This window comes from Leuresthes tenuis, unplaced genomic scaffold (assembly GCF_036924035.1).
Source record: "Leuresthes tenuis unplaced genomic scaffold, fLeuTen1.0.hap1 SCAF_42, whole genome shotgun sequence".
NCBI lineage: Eukaryota > Metazoa > Chordata > Actinopteri > Atheriniformes > Atherinopsidae > Leuresthes > Leuresthes tenuis.
Window position 1 is genome coordinate 108,678 of NW_027325396.1, and position 17,115 is coordinate 125,792.

General features: G+C 43.7%; 4 non-coding genes across 4 annotated transcripts; all 4 read left to right on the top strand.

Annotated features, from left to right (window-relative positions):
• The first annotated feature begins 12,698 nt into the window (after positions 1-12,698).
• Positions 12,699-12,812, top strand: LOC140285490 (U5 spliceosomal RNA). The gene has a single exon (XR_011910515.1). It is a non-coding gene; the product is annotated as a U5 spliceosomal RNA (small nuclear RNA).
• A 308-nt stretch (positions 12,813-13,120) lies between these two features.
• Positions 13,121-13,311, top strand: LOC140285501 (U2 spliceosomal RNA). Its single transcript, XR_011910525.1, has one exon. It is a non-coding gene; the product is annotated as a U2 spliceosomal RNA (small nuclear RNA).
• A 392-nt stretch (positions 13,312-13,703) lies between these two features.
• Positions 13,704-13,817, top strand: LOC140285496 (U5 spliceosomal RNA). The gene has a single exon (XR_011910520.1). It is a non-coding gene; the product is annotated as a U5 spliceosomal RNA (small nuclear RNA).
• Positions 13,818-14,076: 259 nt separating this feature from the next.
• On the top strand, positions 14,077-14,266 carry LOC140285489 (U2 spliceosomal RNA). The gene has a single exon (XR_011910514.1). It is a non-coding gene; the product is annotated as a U2 spliceosomal RNA (small nuclear RNA).
• Positions 14,267-17,115: the final 2,849 nt, after the last annotated feature.

Consider the following 17,115-nt stretch of genomic DNA (forward strand, 5'->3'; position numbering starts at 1 on the left):
GTGTGTGTGTGTGCGAGAACATGCAACACCCATGGCACAGGACCTACATGATAACCGTGCTTAGTTATGAGTGTATAAGCGTACAGGGCCACAATCCACAGCCCCCCCAAGCAATCAGAAGCAGGCAGAGAGGGCCACAAGACCCAGGCCACCAGCAGCCCCCACAGAGCACAGAACCCAGGAAGCCCACCGCAGGGGCAACCACGCATTCACCCAGAGGACTGCAGAGGAATCCCCCGGAAAGAGCCCCCATAAGCATAGGGCAGAGGCACTCCGGGAGCCAGGGGCAACAGCCCACCGACCCCGCCAGGCCCCAGCCGCCCAGACATGGGCTGTGCACTGGACCCAGGCCCCAGGAGCCCGAGCGCCCCCAAACCCCCCGGCAGAGGCCCCACCCAATACCCAGGAGGGCCAAGCACCCCAGACAGCCACACAGTGGGTCAGCGCCTGCCCCAGCGCCCCTGGCCAAGTGCCCTGGGAGTCAAGACGTGCCCACAGATGGGTGAAGTCGCGAGCAGCGGGGAGAGGCAACGCTGCCCCCCCATCGGGATGGCAGTAGAAGCACAGGCAGGCCAGGCGACAGCAAGTCCCAGATCCAGGCCCAATCATTACCACACACACTTTCACGTCCCATACATCCACACGTCCTCCCTCCCTCGACTCCGCTGGGGTGTAGTGCAGCGGGCACACCAGGGGGCCAGCAGCCCCCCAGCCACCACAGACCCCGAACCAGCAGAACAATTAATTAATCCTCCTGGCCCCTCCCGCCCCGAGCAGCAACCAGGAAGCAGGGGTGTGCGAAGAAGACCCCTCCACTCACCCTTCTGGCTCTTCAATATTTTCTAATAGTGAGCAATTAAAATTGAGGGGCAGCCAAACTGGGAGCGCGGCCCTCTGGGCAGCATACATACCCAAAGAGACCCGCCCACCAGATGCCACTCAGTGTAACCACCCCCCAAGACCTAATGTGTGTTTGTGAGTGTGTTTGATAAGTAGTAATGTCTAAGGTGTAATTAAAACAGGGGCGGGGAACTGCAGAGTGCAACCAAAGGGGACCACCTACGTGGCCCCATCCACTACACCCCACCGAACACACACGCCCCCAAAACCCTTCATGTGTGAGTGTGTGCTGTGTACAGGAGCCAGAAGGGAGAGGGGTATGGGGATATACACCGGGGGAGCTTCTCTCCCCCAGAGAGGGCAGCCAGGGACTGGCTGCAATAGGCATCCCCGCTACCTGGGAGCCAACACAGGGCAGGAGGGCCTGATGTCCACCAGATTCGGGGCCTGCAGCGACCATATTCCGGGAGCTACTGTACCCCCAGAAGGTACCCATCCCGCCCCACCCCACTCAACCCAACCCCACCCCGGAGGACCTCTACCAAAAACAAACAAACAACAACAAAAAGCAAACAAACAAACCACCCGGTCACACCAGTCGCAGCAGCCCGGGCCTCAGACCCACCATCACCCAGGCCCCCCCCTAACAGGGGAAAAGCCCCCCCCCCCACTGCACGCCCCAACACCCTGAAAAAAAAACAACCATCCGCGGACACCTTGGAGGTCCCAGAGCAACAAGCCCGGCACCAGGACCTGCACCAACCCACCCATACTGTGGCGCGTCCAGGGCAACCCAGCCCCCCCAGGCACAGGCAGGGACCCCCTCCGGGCGCAAGGCAGCGCCCAGCCACCAGGTCCCAGGCCCAGCACCACCACCCACGCCAGAGCGGCCCGGCCAACCGGCATAGAGCCAGCAGCCACCACCCCAAGGCCCCTAAGGGACCCCGCCCCACACCGCAAGACAGCACCACTCGCAAGCCCCCAAAACTGCCCTCCAAGCCCGAAGCCACACAGCCCCCCCCAGCACACACCCAACCGCCCAGAGCGACGGGACAGCAACCCACCACCACCACTATGTGATAAAGCTAATCAGAGGGGACCAGAGAGAATGAAATTCAGCCAATTGATGTTTTGAGGAGGCAGACATTGTTTCCATGCTAATATAATCTAAAAGAAAATTTCTAAACTGGTTAATACACAGATTGTTCTTCGCTTTCCAGTTCATGAGAATAGTTTTCTTTGCGATACATAACACTGTGAGAACCATGTGTGCTGAGTTCATTTCCATGTTGATGTTGTCTAAGTCACCCAGTATGCACAGTGTGGGGCATGCAGGGATGCTACACTTTAGCCATGTTGATAGGTCCTCACAGACTTCAAGACAGAACTTCTGGACAGGAGCACAGAACCACAAAGCGTGTGCATAATCATCAGGTGTGTTATCTGTGCAATGTGAGCAGATGTTTGACTGTGTTAGACCCATCCTGAACATCCTTTGTCCTGTATAGTGTGTTCTATGAAGGATTTTGTATTGAATGAGCTGTAAATTAGGATTTCGAGTCATTCTGAAGGTGTTCAAACATATTTGCGGCCAGAAGCTATGACTAGAACTGATGGATAAATCTGCCTCCCATTTTGAGGATGGAAGAGACATTGTGTCATCTATGTTAGACAATAATTTATATATTTTTGATAGTAGTTTTGGGGTGCAGATGCTTAGAAATTCTGCTACCCTAGTCGGGAGTTGTAAGTCTGGTTGGTGGAGGATATATTTCTTTGTTATTATAGACTTAAGTTGTTGATATTCTAGGAATTTATTGCTGCCTATCTCATGTTGTGATATGAGCTCATCAAATGAAATAAAATTTCCATTTTGGATTATATGTTCCAGATGTTTGATTCCTTTGATCTTCCACAGAGTAAAGTTTAGCATTTTTTTGTTTTGCAGTATGTCAGGATTGTTCCAGATGGGTGTAAGCTTACACGGGACAAGTGAGGACTTTGTTATTTTAAAAAATTCCCACCAGGCTGCCAGAGAGGTGTTGATGTTAATGCTTTTGAAACTTTTGTGATTTTTTACGTTTTGACTAATAAGTGGCAGGTCAGAGATTCCAGATTATCACACAATGCTTGTTCTATATTTATCCATGGTTCATCTATTGGGCTAGGTTTAAACCATTTTGATATATATTGTAACCTATTGGCTAAGGAATAGTGCTGAAAATTAGGTAAATCTAATCCACCACTGTCCTTGGTCTTCTGTAGGGTTTTTAAACTAATACGTGATGGTTTGTTTTTCCACAGATATTTGGAGATGCATGAATCTAGTGACTTAAACCATGAAGCAGATGGTTTTATGGGGATCATTGAGAACAAATAGTTAACTTTTGGTAGTATCATCATTTTAATGGTTGTAACTCTCCCCATAAGTGATATAGGTAAGGACTTCCAACGAGAGAGATCGTCCTCTACTCTCTTTAATAATTGCACATAATATAGCTTTGTTAGCTCTGAGAGCCTGGCGGAAATGTTTATGCCTAAATATCTAATATTTCTTGACTGTAAAGTGATCGCAGGTATATTCTGGACCCTACAGTTAATGGGCAGAACTGTGGTTTTAGACCAGTTGATAGAGTAGTCAGAAAGTGCTGAGAATTTATTTATGAGTGTGATCGTGTGAGTGAGAGACGTCTGTGAGTTCTGAAGGAAAAGTAATACATCATCAGCATAAAGACTTATTTTATGCTCAATATTTTGGGATTGGATGCCTTTAATATTTCTATCTTGTCTGATAGAAGCTGCTAAAGGTTTGATGAAAATAGCAAAAAGTGAGGGAGAAAGTGGGCAACCCTGTCTTGTACCTCTCTGCAGACTGAAGCTTGGAGAAGTTTGATCATTTGTCCTGACACTTGCATTTGGGGAGCTATATAATATCCTTATCCAGTTGATGAAGTTTGACCCAAACCCGAATTTGTTTAATGCTGCGAATAAAAATTTCCAGTTCACTCCAGCAAATGCTTTTCTGCATCTAGAGAGTCGATTGTGGTTTCCAAGTTGTTGATGGTAGAATAGTCTATGAGATTAATGATCCGGTTTGTGAACGGACTGTTGTGCCTACTGCTCTTCAGCCTGTCAAATGAAACGTAGAAATTGAAACGTGACAAATGAACCCAAGGAGTTGAGTCGTAAACGAATCAATACTGTTTCCTGTGCGAGGACCCGTCACCCGAGGAGTTGAGTCATGAACGAATCAATACTGTTTCCTGTCCTGCTGACTGAGCTTATGAAGCTGCCGCCTGCCAACAACACTGTATTTTGTAGTATGAAAAAGAACCTGACCTAATTTTCAACAATAAGCTTCTCTCGAGGAGACATGAAGGAATATAGATTTTTCTATAAAATGAAATCCTTCTATCAAACTGACTTAAAACGGTTTGTCCTTATTTCTTCACTTCTGATGAAGTTTCAACAACAAACAACAAACTTTGTATTATGAGAAAGAACCAGACTTATTCTTCAGGAATCCGAAAATAAACTCTATTTCACGAGTTATGCACGAATTCGGATTCTCCTATAAAACGAATTCCTTAACTCAAACCAAGTTAAGACTGCTTTGTCCTTCATATTTATTCATGTCTAATCAAGTTTCAACAATAAACAACGTTGTACTTTGTAGAATGAGAAAGAACTTCTTCAGCAATAAGCATCTCTCGACATATGACGAAATACAGATTTTGCTATAAAATTAATTCCTTCTATCAGCCTGACTTAAAACTGTTTGTCCTCCTTATTTATCCACTTCAAATCAAGTTTCAAAAATTAAAAAAATTTTGTAGTTTGACAAAGAACAACTTAATCTTCAGCAATCAGTATAAAAAGAGGGTAAGAAAAGGTGCAAATGCCAACCATATATCACTAAAAGGTGGAGCGGAAGTATTCGGCTGCAAGTAGGTGTGACTGTTCGACCATAATTTGTAAAAAGCGGGTAAGAAAAGGTTCGAATGCCCGACTATATATTAACAAAAGCGGAAGGAGAGGTCTTCAGATGAGAGTGGGTGAGAATTTCCAACCATAATCTATAAAATGCGGTGAAAAAAAAGGTGTGAATACCCCATAGAACACTAAAAGGTGGAGCGGAAGTGTTCGGCTGCAAGAAGGTGTGAATGTCCGACTATATTTGGTGAAAAGCAGGTGAAGCAAGGTCTGAATGCCCAACCTTACATCATCAAAAGCGAGATCAGAGGTGTTTGGCTGCAAGAAGGCCATAGTTTGCCAAAAGCGGGTAAGGTGCGAATGACCGACTAAATATCAACAAAAGTGGGGGCGGAGGTCTTCGGATGCAAGTGGGTGTGAATATCCCACTATACAAGTATGGTGGAGAGGAAGCTGTGAATGGCCGACCATAGTAAAAAGCGGGTGAGAAAAGGTGCAAATGTCCAACCATACATGATCAAAACAGGGAGCGGAGGTGTTTGGCTGCGACAAGGTGTGAATGTCCACCCATAATTAATGAAAAGCGGGCAACAAGTAGGTTCGAATGCCCAACCATACATCAAAAGCAGGAGTGGATATGTTCGGCTACAAGAAGGTTTGAATGTCCGACCATAGTTTGTAAAAGGCGGGTAAGAAAAGGTTCGAATATATATATTTATCCATGGTTCATCTATTGGGCTAGGTTTAAACCATTTTGATATATATTGTAACCTATTGGCTAAGGAATAGTGCTGAAAATGAGGTAAATCTAATCCACCACTGTCCTTGGTCTTCTGTAGGGTTTTTAAACTAATACGTGGTGGTTTGTTTTTCCACAGAAATTTGGAGATGCATGAATCTAGTGACTTAAACCAAGTAGCAGATGGTTTTATGGGGATCATTGAGAACAAATAGTTAACTTTTGGTAGTATCATCATTTTAATGGTTGTAACTCTCCCCATAAGTGATATAGGTAAGGACTTCCAACGAGAGAGATCGTCCTCTACTCTCTTTAATAATTGCACATAATTTAGCTTTGTTAGCTCTGAGAGCCTGGAGGAAATGTTTATGCCTAAATATCTAATATTTCCTGACTGTAAAGTGATCGCAGGTATATTCTGGACCCTGCAGTTAATAGGCAGAACTGTGGTCTTAGATCAGTTGATAGAGTAGTCAGAAAGTGCTGAGAATTTATTTATGAGTGTGATCGTGTGAGTGAGAGACGTCTGTGAGTTCTGAAGGAAAAGTAATACATCATCAGCATAAAGACTTATTTTATGCTCAATATTTTGGGATTGGATGCCTTTAATATTTCTATCTTGTCTGATAGAAGCTGCTAAAGGTTTGATGAAAATAGCAAAAAGTGAGGGAGAAAGTGGGCAACCCTGTCTTGTACCTCTCTGCAGACTGAAGCTTGGAGAATTTTGATCATTTGTCCTGACACTTGCATTTGGGGAGCTATATAATATCCTTATCCAGTTGATGAAGTGTGACCCAAACCCGAATTTGTTTAATGCTGCGAATAAAAATTTCCAGTTCACTCCATCAAATGCTTTTTCTTCATCTAGAGAGTCGATTGTGGTTTCCAAGTTGTTGATGGTAGAATAGTCTATGGGATTAATGATCTGGTTTGTGAACGAACTGTTGTGCCTACTGCTCTTCAGCCTGTCAAATGAAACGTAGAATTTGAAACGTGACAAATGAACGAAGACCCAAGGAGTTGAGTCGTAAATGAATCAATACTGTTTCCTGTGCGAGGACCCGTCAGCCGAGGAGTTGAGTCATGAACGAATCAATACTGTTTCCTGTGCGAGGACCCGTCACCCGAGGAGTTGAGTCGTGAACGAATCAATACTGTTTCCTGTCCTGCTGACTGAGCTTATGAAGCTGCCGCCTGCCATGTGGTGAGGAAGGGTACTGCATGAAAATGAACGAATCACTCACTGAGACAACTCGTTACTCCCGAGTCATATAAAAAATTAGTTCATATCGAACGAATCGCTCACGAACGACTCATCACTATCTATTTGACGAGTTATGCATGAATTCGGATTTTGCAATAAAATTAATTCCTTCTCTCAAACCAAGTTCACACTGCTTTGTCCTTCATATTTATCTACTTCTAATTTAGTTTCAACAATAAACAACACTGTATTTTGTAGTATGAAAAAGAACCAGAACTAATTTTCAACAATAAGCTTCTCTCGAGGAGATATGAAGCAATACAGATTTTGCTATAAAAGGAAATCCTTCTATCAAACTGATCAAATTGTCCTTATTTCTTCACTTCTGATGAAGTTTCAACAATAAACAACAAACTTTGTATTATGAGAAAGAACCAGACTCATTCTTCAGGAATCCGAAAATAAGCTCTATTTTACGAGTTATGCACGAATTCGGATTCTCCTATAAAACGAATTCCTTAACTCAAACCAAGTTAAGACTGCTTTGTCCTTCATATTTATTCATGTCTAAACAAGTTTCAACAATAAACAACTTTGTACTTTGTAGAATGAGAAAGAACTTCTTCAGCAATAAGCATCTCTCGACATATGACGAAATACAGATTTTGCTATAAAATTAATTCCTTCTATCAGCCTGACTTAAAACTGTTTGTCCTCCTTATTTATCCACTTCAAATCAAGTTTCAACAATTAAAAAAATGTTGTAGTTTGAGAAAGAACAACTTAATCTTCAGCAATCAGTATAAAAAGAGAGTAAGAAAAGGTGCAAATGCGAACCATACATCACTAAAAGGTGGAGCGGAAGTATTCGGCTGCAAGTAGGTGTGAATGTTCGACCATAATTTGTAAAAAGCGGGTAAGAAAAGGTTCCAATACCCGACTATATATTAACAAAAGCAGGAGGAGAGGTCTTCGGATGAGAGTGGGTGAGAATTTCCAACCATAATCTATAAAATGCGGTGAAAAAAAGGTGTGAATACCCCATAGAACACTAAAAGGTGGAGCGGAAGTGTTCGGCTGCAAGAAGGTGTGAATGTCCACCCATAATTACTGAAAAATTGGTAAGAAAAGGTGTGAATGTCCAACCATGCATCATCAAAAGCAGGAGTGGATGTGTTCGGCTGCAAGAAGGTCTGAATGTCCATCAATAATTGCTAGAAAACATGAAGGAGAATTTTCGAATATCAAACCGCACATGATCATAACAGGGAGCGGACGTAGTTCAGCTGCAAGAAGGTCTGAATGTCCAATCATAATTACTGAAAAATTGGTAAGAAAAGGTGCGAATGCCAAACCATACATCATCAAAAGCAGGAGTGGATGTGTTCGGCTACAAGAAAGTTTGAATATCCGACCATAGTTGGTAAAAAGTGGGTAAGAACAGGTTCGAATGCCCGAACATACACCATCAAAAGAGGCAGTGGAGGTCTTCTGCTGTAAGACGGTGTGAATGTCCGACCATAGTTGGTAAAAATCGGGTAAGAAAAGGTTAAAATACCCGACTGTACACAATCAATAGTGGGAGCGGAGTTGTTCGGCTGCAAGAAGGTGTGAATGTCCGACTATATTTGGTGAAAAGCAGGTGAAGCAAGGTCTGAATGCCCAACCTTACATCATCAAAAGCGAGATCAGAGGTGTTTGGCTGCAAGAAGGCCATAGTTTGCCAAAAGCGAGTAAGGTGCGAATGACCGACTAAATATCAACAAAAGTGGGGGCGGAGGTCTTCGGATGCAAGTGGGTGTGAATATCCCACCATACCAGTATGGTGGAGAGGAAGCTGTGAATGGCCGACCATGATAAAAAGCGGGTGAGAAAAGGTGCAAATGTCAAACCATACATCATCAAAACAGGGAGCGGAGGTGTTCAGCTGCAGGGTCTGAATGTCCATCAATAATTGCTAGAAAACATGAAAGAGAATTTTCGAATATCAAACCGCACATGATCATAAACGGGAGAGGAGGTGTTCAGCTGCAAGAAGGTGTGAATGTCCACCCATAATTACTGACAAATGGGTAAGAAAAGGTTTGAATGCCCGAACATACACCATCAAAAGAGGGAGCGGAGGTGTTCCTCTGCAAGAAGGTGTGAATGTCCGACCATAGTTGGTAAAAAGCGGGTAAGAAAAGGTGAAAATACCTGACTGTACACAATCAATAGCGGGAGCGGAGTTGTTCAGCTACTAAAAGGTGTGAAAGTCCGACCCTGGTTTGTAAAAAGCGGGTAAGAAAAGATGCGAATGCCCGACAATGTATGATCAAAAGAGGGAGCGGAGGTGTTCCGCTTTAAGAAGGTGTGAATGTCCAACCTTAGTTGGTAAAAAGCGGGTAAGAAAAGGCTCGAAATTCCTGACTGTACACAATCAAAAGAGGGAGCGGAGTTTTTCAGCTACAAGTAGGTGTGAATCTCCGACCATGGTTTGTAAAAAGCGGGTAAGATAAGGTTCGTATGCCCGAATATACACCATCAAAAGCAGAAGCGGTGGTGTTCGGCTTCAAGAAGACGTGAACGTCCAACCAAAGTTTGTAAAAAGCAGTTGAGAAAAGGTTCAAATATCCAACCAAGCATAATCAAAAGCAGGAGCAGAGCTGTTCGACTGCAAGTAGGTGTGAATGTCAGATCATAATTTGCAAAAAGCTAATGAGAATGGATGAGAATGCCCAACTATACACCATCAAATGCGGGAGCGGAGTTGTTCGGCTGTGAGTAGGTGTGAATCTCCGACCATAATTGCTGAAAAATGTGTTAGAAAAGGTAAGAATGCCGGTCCATACATCATCAAAAGCGAGAGAGGTGGTGTTCGGCTGCAAGTAGGTGTGAATGTCCAGCCATAATTACTCACAAACGGGTAAGAAAAGGTCGTATTGCAAGACCATACATGATCAAAACAGGGAGCGGACGTAGTTCAGCTGCAAGAAGGTCTGAATGTCCAATCATAATTCCTGAAAATGGGTAAAAAAAAGGGTGCGAATGCCCAACCATACATCATCGAAAGCAGGAGTGGATGTGTTCGGTTGCAAGAAGGTCTTAATGTCCAACCATAATTCCTGAAAAATGGGCAAGAAAAGGGTGCGAATGCCCAACCATACATCATCAAAAGCAGGAGTGGATGTGTTCGGCTGCAAGAAGGTCTGAATGTCCATCAATAATTGCTAGAAAACATGAAGGAGAATTTTCGAATATCAAACCGCACATGATCATAACAGGGAGCGGACGTAGTTCAGCTGCAAGAAGGTCTGAATGTCCAATCATAATTCCTGAAAAATGGGTAAAAAAAAGGGTGCGAATGCCCAACCATACATCATCGAAAGCAGGAGTGGATGTGTTCAGCTGCAAGAAGGTGTGAATGTCCAACCATAATTACTGAAAAATGGGTAAGAAAAGGTGCGAATGCCAAACCATACATCATCAAAAGCAGGAGTGGATGTGTTCGGCTACAAGAAGGTTTGAATGTCCGACCATAGTTGGTAAAAAGCGGGTAAGAAAAGGTTCGAATGCCCAAATATATACCATCAAAAGCGGAAGCTGTGGTGTTCGGCTGCAAGAAGATGTGAACGTCCGACCAAAGTTTGTAAAAAGCAGTTAAAAGGTTTGAATATCCAACCAAACATAATCAAAAGCGGGAGTAGAGCTGTTCGACTGCAAGTAGGTGTGAATGTCAGATCATAATTTGCAAAAAGCTGATGAGAAAGGGTGAGAATGCCCAACTATACACCATCAAATGCGGGAGCGGAGTTGTTCAGCTGTGAGTAGGTGTGAATCTCAGACCATAATTGCTGAAAAATGTGTTAGAACAGGTAAGAATGCCGGTCCATACATAATCAAAAGCGGGAGAGGTGGTGTTCGGCTGCAATTAGGTGTGAATGTCCAGCCATAATTACTCACAAACGGGTAGGAAAAGGTAAGAATGCCAGACCATACATGATCAAAACAGGGAGCGGAGGTGGTTCAGCTGCAAGAAGGGGTGAATGTCCGACTAAAGTTCAAATATATTAACAAAAGCGGGAGGAGAGGTCTTCGGATGAGAGTGGTTGAGAATTTCCAACCATAATCTATAAAATGCGGTGAAAAAAATGGTGTGATAGAACACTAAAAGGTGGAGCGGAAGTGTTCGGCTGCAATAAGGTGTGAATGTCCGACTATATTTGTTGAAAAGCAGGTGAAGCAAGGTCTGAATGCCCAACCTTACATCATCAAAAGCGAGATCAGAGGTGTTTGGCTGCAAGAAGGCCATAGTTTGCCAAAAGCGGGTAAGGTGCGAATGACCGACTAAATATCAACAAAAGTGGGGGCGGAGGTCTTCAGATGCAAGTGGGTGTGAATATCCCACCATACAAGTATGGTGGAGAGTAAGCTGTGAATGGCCGACCATAGTAAAAAGCGGGTGAGAGAAGGTGCGAAGGTCAAACCATACATGATCAAAACAGGGAGCGGAGGTGTTTGACTGTGACAAGGTGTGAATGTCCACCCATAATTAATGAAAAGCGGGCAACAAGTAGTTTCGAATGTCAAACCATACATCATCAAAAGCAGGAGTGGATATGTTGGCTACAAGAAGGTTTGAATATCCGACCATAGTTTGTAAAAAGCGGGTAAGAAAAGGTTTGAATGCCCGAACATACACCATAAAAAGAGGGAGCGGAGGTGTTCCGCTGTAAGAAGGTGTGAATGTCCAACCATAGTTGGTAAAAAGCGGGTAAGAAAAGGTTAAAATACCCGACTGTACACAATCAATAGCGGGAGTGGAGTTGTTCGGGTACTAAAAGGTGTGAACGTCCGACCATGGTTTGTTAAAAGTGGTTAAGAAAAGGTGCGAATGCCCGACAATGTATGATCAAAAGAGGGAGCGGAGGTTTTCGGCTGCAGGAAGGTCTGAATGTCCGACCATAGTTTGTAAAAAGCGGGTAAGGAAAGGTTCGAAACCCTGACTATACACCATCAAAAGCGGGAGCGGAGGTGTTCAGCTGCAAGAAGGTCTGAATGTCCATCAATAATTGCTAGAAAACATGAAAGAAAATTTTCGAATATCAAACCACACATGATCATAAGCGGGAGAGGAGGTGTTCAGCTGCAAGAAGGTGTGAATGTCCACCCATAATTACTGAAAAATGGGTAAGAAAAGGTGCGAATAACCAACCATACATCATCAAAAACAGGAGTGGATGTGTTCGGCTACAAGAAGGTTTGAATGTCTGACCATTGTTTGTAAAAAGCGGGTAAGAAAAGGTGCGAATGCCCAAACATACACCATCAAAAGAGGGAGCGGAGGGGTTCCGCTGTAAGAAGGTGTGAATGTCCGACCATAGTTGGTAAAAAGCGGGTAAGACAAGGTGAAAATACCCGACTGTACACAATCAATAGCGGGAGCGGAGTTGTTCGGCTATTAAAAGGTGTGAAAGTCCGACCCTGGTTTGAAAAAAGCGGGTAAGAAAAGGTGCGAATGCCCGAAAATGTATGATCAAAAGATGCAATGTACGACGTTGTTTTTTTTGTTTAAATCTTTCTAGACATGGTAAATATGAAGGACAAAGCAGTTTTAACATAGTTTGAGTGAAGGAATTCATTTTATAGATAAAATCCCAAGAGTCTGCTGAGAAAAGAGAGTGAATACGAAGTAGACTTTAACACGGCTCTGGGAGCAATCCGAGTGCGGGCTAACCGGGAGAATTGCTTGAAAGAAACGCGACACCGAATGAGCGGTCAGAAAAAAGCCTCAATACGGTGTTCCCATGGTGTTTTTGTTGCTGCCTTGTCTTTTGCACAGAGTAAAAGACAAGGCAGCCATCGAATAGGGCCCGATTGTTCCTACTTGGTCAGCCGAGGAGCAAGGGGGGGGATCAAGCGTCTCCACCAAGCAAAGCTCACCATGGGGAAGGTGGCTATGCCAACTAGCCTGATGCCCTGCTCCTGCAGTGACGGATAATCGTACTCTGGTTTCTCTTCATAACGTACAAGTCTTTCGCCTTTTACTAAAGACTTCCGTGGAGAGCAGCACTAATGAGTTGTTTCTATTTTTGGCAGGCTTTACCTTTGCGGGTGAAGCCCTTTTTGTCTGTGCAAAAGAAATCTTGTTACTGTGCAGAGTGACTTCTCTGAGTAGAGTCGCCTTACTTGTTGCGACTGTGCCGATGTTCGAAGCTGGAGTGCAAAGTTGTTGCTTGAATGGTGCTTGCTGGAGCGTGCGGGAGTGCAAATTTATACCATTTGAAAGGGCTGAAGAGTGCTCAGTGCAGCGGGTGGGCGGAGGTGCAAAGTGACACTCTGGCCACCTATGGCCATAAAAAGAACACCGCTACAAGTGCGCATTGTGCCAGGAAGGGCCCTCGGACGTGAACCAGTGGACAGTTATCGCTTCTCGGTCTTTTAGCTCAGATCAAGTGTAATATCTGTTCTTATCAGTTTAATTTCTGATATGTCCTCTATACGAGGACTACATATTAAATGGATTTTTAGCAATAGGAGTTGAAAAAGGAGCTTGCTCCGTTCACTCCAAACATCGACCCAGTACTGCAGTGCCGCTGGGAACGGTGCGCTCTTCTCTGCTCTAGTGAAAAAGCAAACAGCGGTGCAGGATGGAAGTTTCTTTTAGTCTGCTGAGAAAAGAGAGTGTGAATGCGAAGTAGACTTTAACACGGCTCTGGGAGCAAGCCGAGTGCGGGCTAACCGGGAGAATTGCTTGAAAGAAACGCGACACCGAATGAGCGGTCAGAAAAAAGCCTCAATACGGTGTTCCCATGGTGTTTTTGTTGCTGCCTTGTCTTTTGCACAGAGTAAAAGACAAGGCAGCCATCGAATAGGGCCCGATTGTCCCTACTTGGTCAGCCAAGGAGCAAGGGGGGGGAGCAAACGTCTCTACCAAGCAAAGCTCACCATGGGGAAGGTGGCTATGCCAACTAGCCTGATGCCCTGCTCCTGCAGTGACGGATAATCGTACTCTGGTTTCTCTTCATAACGTACAAGTCTTTCGCCTTTTACTAAAGACTTCCGTGGAGAGCAGCACTAGTGAGTTGTTTCTATTTTTGGCAGGCTTTACCTTTGCGGGTGAAGCCCTTTCTGTCTGTGCAAAAGAAATCTTGTTACTGTGCAGAGTGACTTCTCTGAGTAGAGTCTACTTACTTGTTGCGACTGTGCTGACGTTGTTGCTTGAATGGTGCTTGCTGGAGCGTGCAGGAGTGCAAAGTTATACCATTTAAAAGGGCTGAAGAGTGCTCAGTGCGGAGGTGCAAAGTGACACTAAAAAGAACACCGCTACAAGTGCGCATTGTGCCAGGAAGGGCCCTCGGACGTGAACCAGTGGACAGTTATCGCTTCTCGGCCTTTTGGCTAAGATCAAGTGTGGTATCTGTTCTTATCAGTTTAATATTTGATATGTCCTCTATACGAGGACTACATATTAAATGGATTTTTAGCAATAGGATTTAAAAAGGAGCTGGCTCTGTTCACTCCAAGCATCGACCCGGTACTGCAGTGCCGCTGGGAACGGTGCGATCTTCTCTGCTCTTGTGAAAAAGCAAACAGCGGTGCAGGATGGAAGTTTCAGGGTCCTATTCGATGGCTGCAACACCTGAAAGAGATATTGATGCGAGACCTGATGAAAAGCTTTTTCAAAGTCTAAATTTAAGATGACAAGCCGGGTGTTTCTTTCTCTATCGTAATCAATGATGTCTCGAATCAGTACGAGGCTGTCAGTGAGTTGTCTCCCTGAGATTGCACAAGCCTGGTCTGGGTGAATTACCTCCTCTAAAACAGAGGACATCCGTGTCGCTAAAACCTTGCTAAAAAGTTTACAGTCAAAGTTTAAAAGTGTGATGGGCCTCCAATTCTTTAGGTCAGTCTTATCATTTTTTTTATAAAGTAGAGTCACTATTCCCACTCTAAAACTGTCAGGCAGTCGGTCGAGTTTTTCAAAATCTTTAAAAACATCTAAAATGTCTGATGATAAAAGGTCCCAAAAGGTCAGATAGAATTCTGCAGGAAGCCCGTCTAAACCCGGAGCTTGACTTCTCTTAAAACCTGTTAGGCATTTTTTTTAACTCTAAAGCAGTAAAATCCTGTGTCAAGTGTGCATTCTCTTTTACGGTTTTGTCAACGAATTTTAAAATTTCTGCCGATGTTTCCAAGTGCACTGGTTTCTCTTTGTACATGTTACTATAAAAGGTATGTACAGTTTCAATCATCTCTTGTGTGGATTTTGTTCAAAACCCATCTTCTCTTTTTAGATTTTGAATACACTCCTTTTTATTTATAACTTTCTTAAAAAAGTACCGTGTGCATTTTTCACCTTCCTCAATTTCCTGCTCCCTGCTTCTTACAAAAATTCCTTTACTCTTTATTTCTGCTAAAACTGACATTTCCTTTTTGACATCTTTGATTTCTTCATTAAAGTTTATGCCACACTGATTTAGTTTAAAGTAGCGCTGTAAGCGTTTCTGTTGTCCCATCATACATCTATTCTCTTTCCTTTTTTTACGTTTACCTTGCTGTTTAAAAAAAGTCTGGGTCGTTTCCTTCACCATTTCCCACCATTGTGCATGTGTTTCGTAGAGGTCTTGAAGGGTCTGCCACTCTTTATAACATTCCCTGTACTGACTGACTATGATTTCATCCTCCAACAGGGAACAGTTGAGTTTCCACAGACCACGTCCTACCGTCACACCAGAAGGGGGTGAAAGGGTGCAGGAGAGCATAAGGTGGTTTGAAAAGAAAACAGGGGTTAATCTAACATCAGTGGGTGGGCAATCTCTAGTAAAGAAATAATCGATGCGAGAGGCTCTGGTGCCATCATGACTAAACCAGGTGAAGCCCTCCTCTCTGGGATGCATGGTTTTAAAACAGTCAGTAAGCTTAAAATCCCTGCATATGCCCTGAAGTAAAATCGAAGTCTTATCCACTTTAAAATCTCCCCCTGCTCTTTTTCTATCTTTCCTGCTCAAGATACAGTTAAAATCCTGCTACAACTAAAGGTACTTGCCCTAGCATGTAAAGCTGTATATCTTCTAAAAGGTCATACCTGTCATTTTTCCATTGAAACCATAAATATTTAAGAGGTTAAAGTCTTGCCCCATAAAATTCAAGTGTGCTAAAAGTGCCCGTCCGTCTCTCACCACTGTGCTACCTTTCACCAGAACATGCGGATTTTTAATTAGAATGGCCACACCATCATTTTTATTTTGATTTGAACCACTCCATATCGATAAATGGGGCCACATTTCCTCCCATTGTCTATGGTTTTTTAAAAAAGGTAGTCCACATTCTTGTATTAAAAACACATCTGATTTTATGGAGTCTAAGAAGGATAAAATACTCTGGGCTCTTGTCTTTGATTTCACACTTCTCACATTTAGTGTTGAGAAGGTGAGAACCATTAAAAGGATAAAGGAAAGTAGGTATGTCATTTTCGTTTTTCTAAGTTATCAAAACAAATTACACACTCAGGTTATTTCTTGGGAAACTAGCTCTTCCTTCATTTCTTTAGGTGAAAAGTGAGTAGGGTGATCTATATTTCCTTTTCGGACTCTCGGTGTTACCCGTTTGGGAGTAATTATGGCTGGACATTCACACCTACTTGCAGCCGAACACCACCGCTCCCGCTTTTGATGATGTATGGACCGGCATTCTTACCTTTTCTAACACATTTTCCAGCAATTATGGTCGGACATTCACACCTACTCACAGCCGAACAACTCCGCTACCGCAATTTGATGGTGTATAGTCAGGCATTCTCACCCTTTCTCATCAGCTTTTTGCAAATTATGATCTGACATTCACACCTACTTGCAGTCGAACAGCTCTGCTCCCGCTTTTGATTATGTTTGGTTAGATATTCGAAACTTTTCTTAACTGCTTTTTACAAACTTTGGTTGGACGTTCACACCTTCTTGCAGCCGAGCACCTCCGCTTCTGCTTTTGATAGTGTATATTTGGGCATACAAACCTTTTCTTACCCGCTTTTTACAAACCATGGTCGGGCTTTCACACCATCTCTTAGCTGAACAACTCCGCTCTCTCTTTTGATTGTGTACAGTCGGGTATTTTAACCTTTTCTTATCCGCTTTTTACAAACTATGGTCGGACATTCACACCTTACAGCGGAACACCTCCTCTCCCTCTTTTGATGGTGTATGTTTGGACATTGGAACCTTTTCTTACCCGCCTTTTACAAACTATGGTCGGACATTCAAACCTTCTTGTAGCCGAACACATCCACTCCTGCTTTTGATGATATATGGTTGGGCATTCGCACCTTTTCTTAACCATTTTTCAGTAATTATTGGTGGACATTCAGACCTTGAAGCTGAACCACCTCCGCTCCCTGTTTTGATCATGTATGGTCTGGCAATAC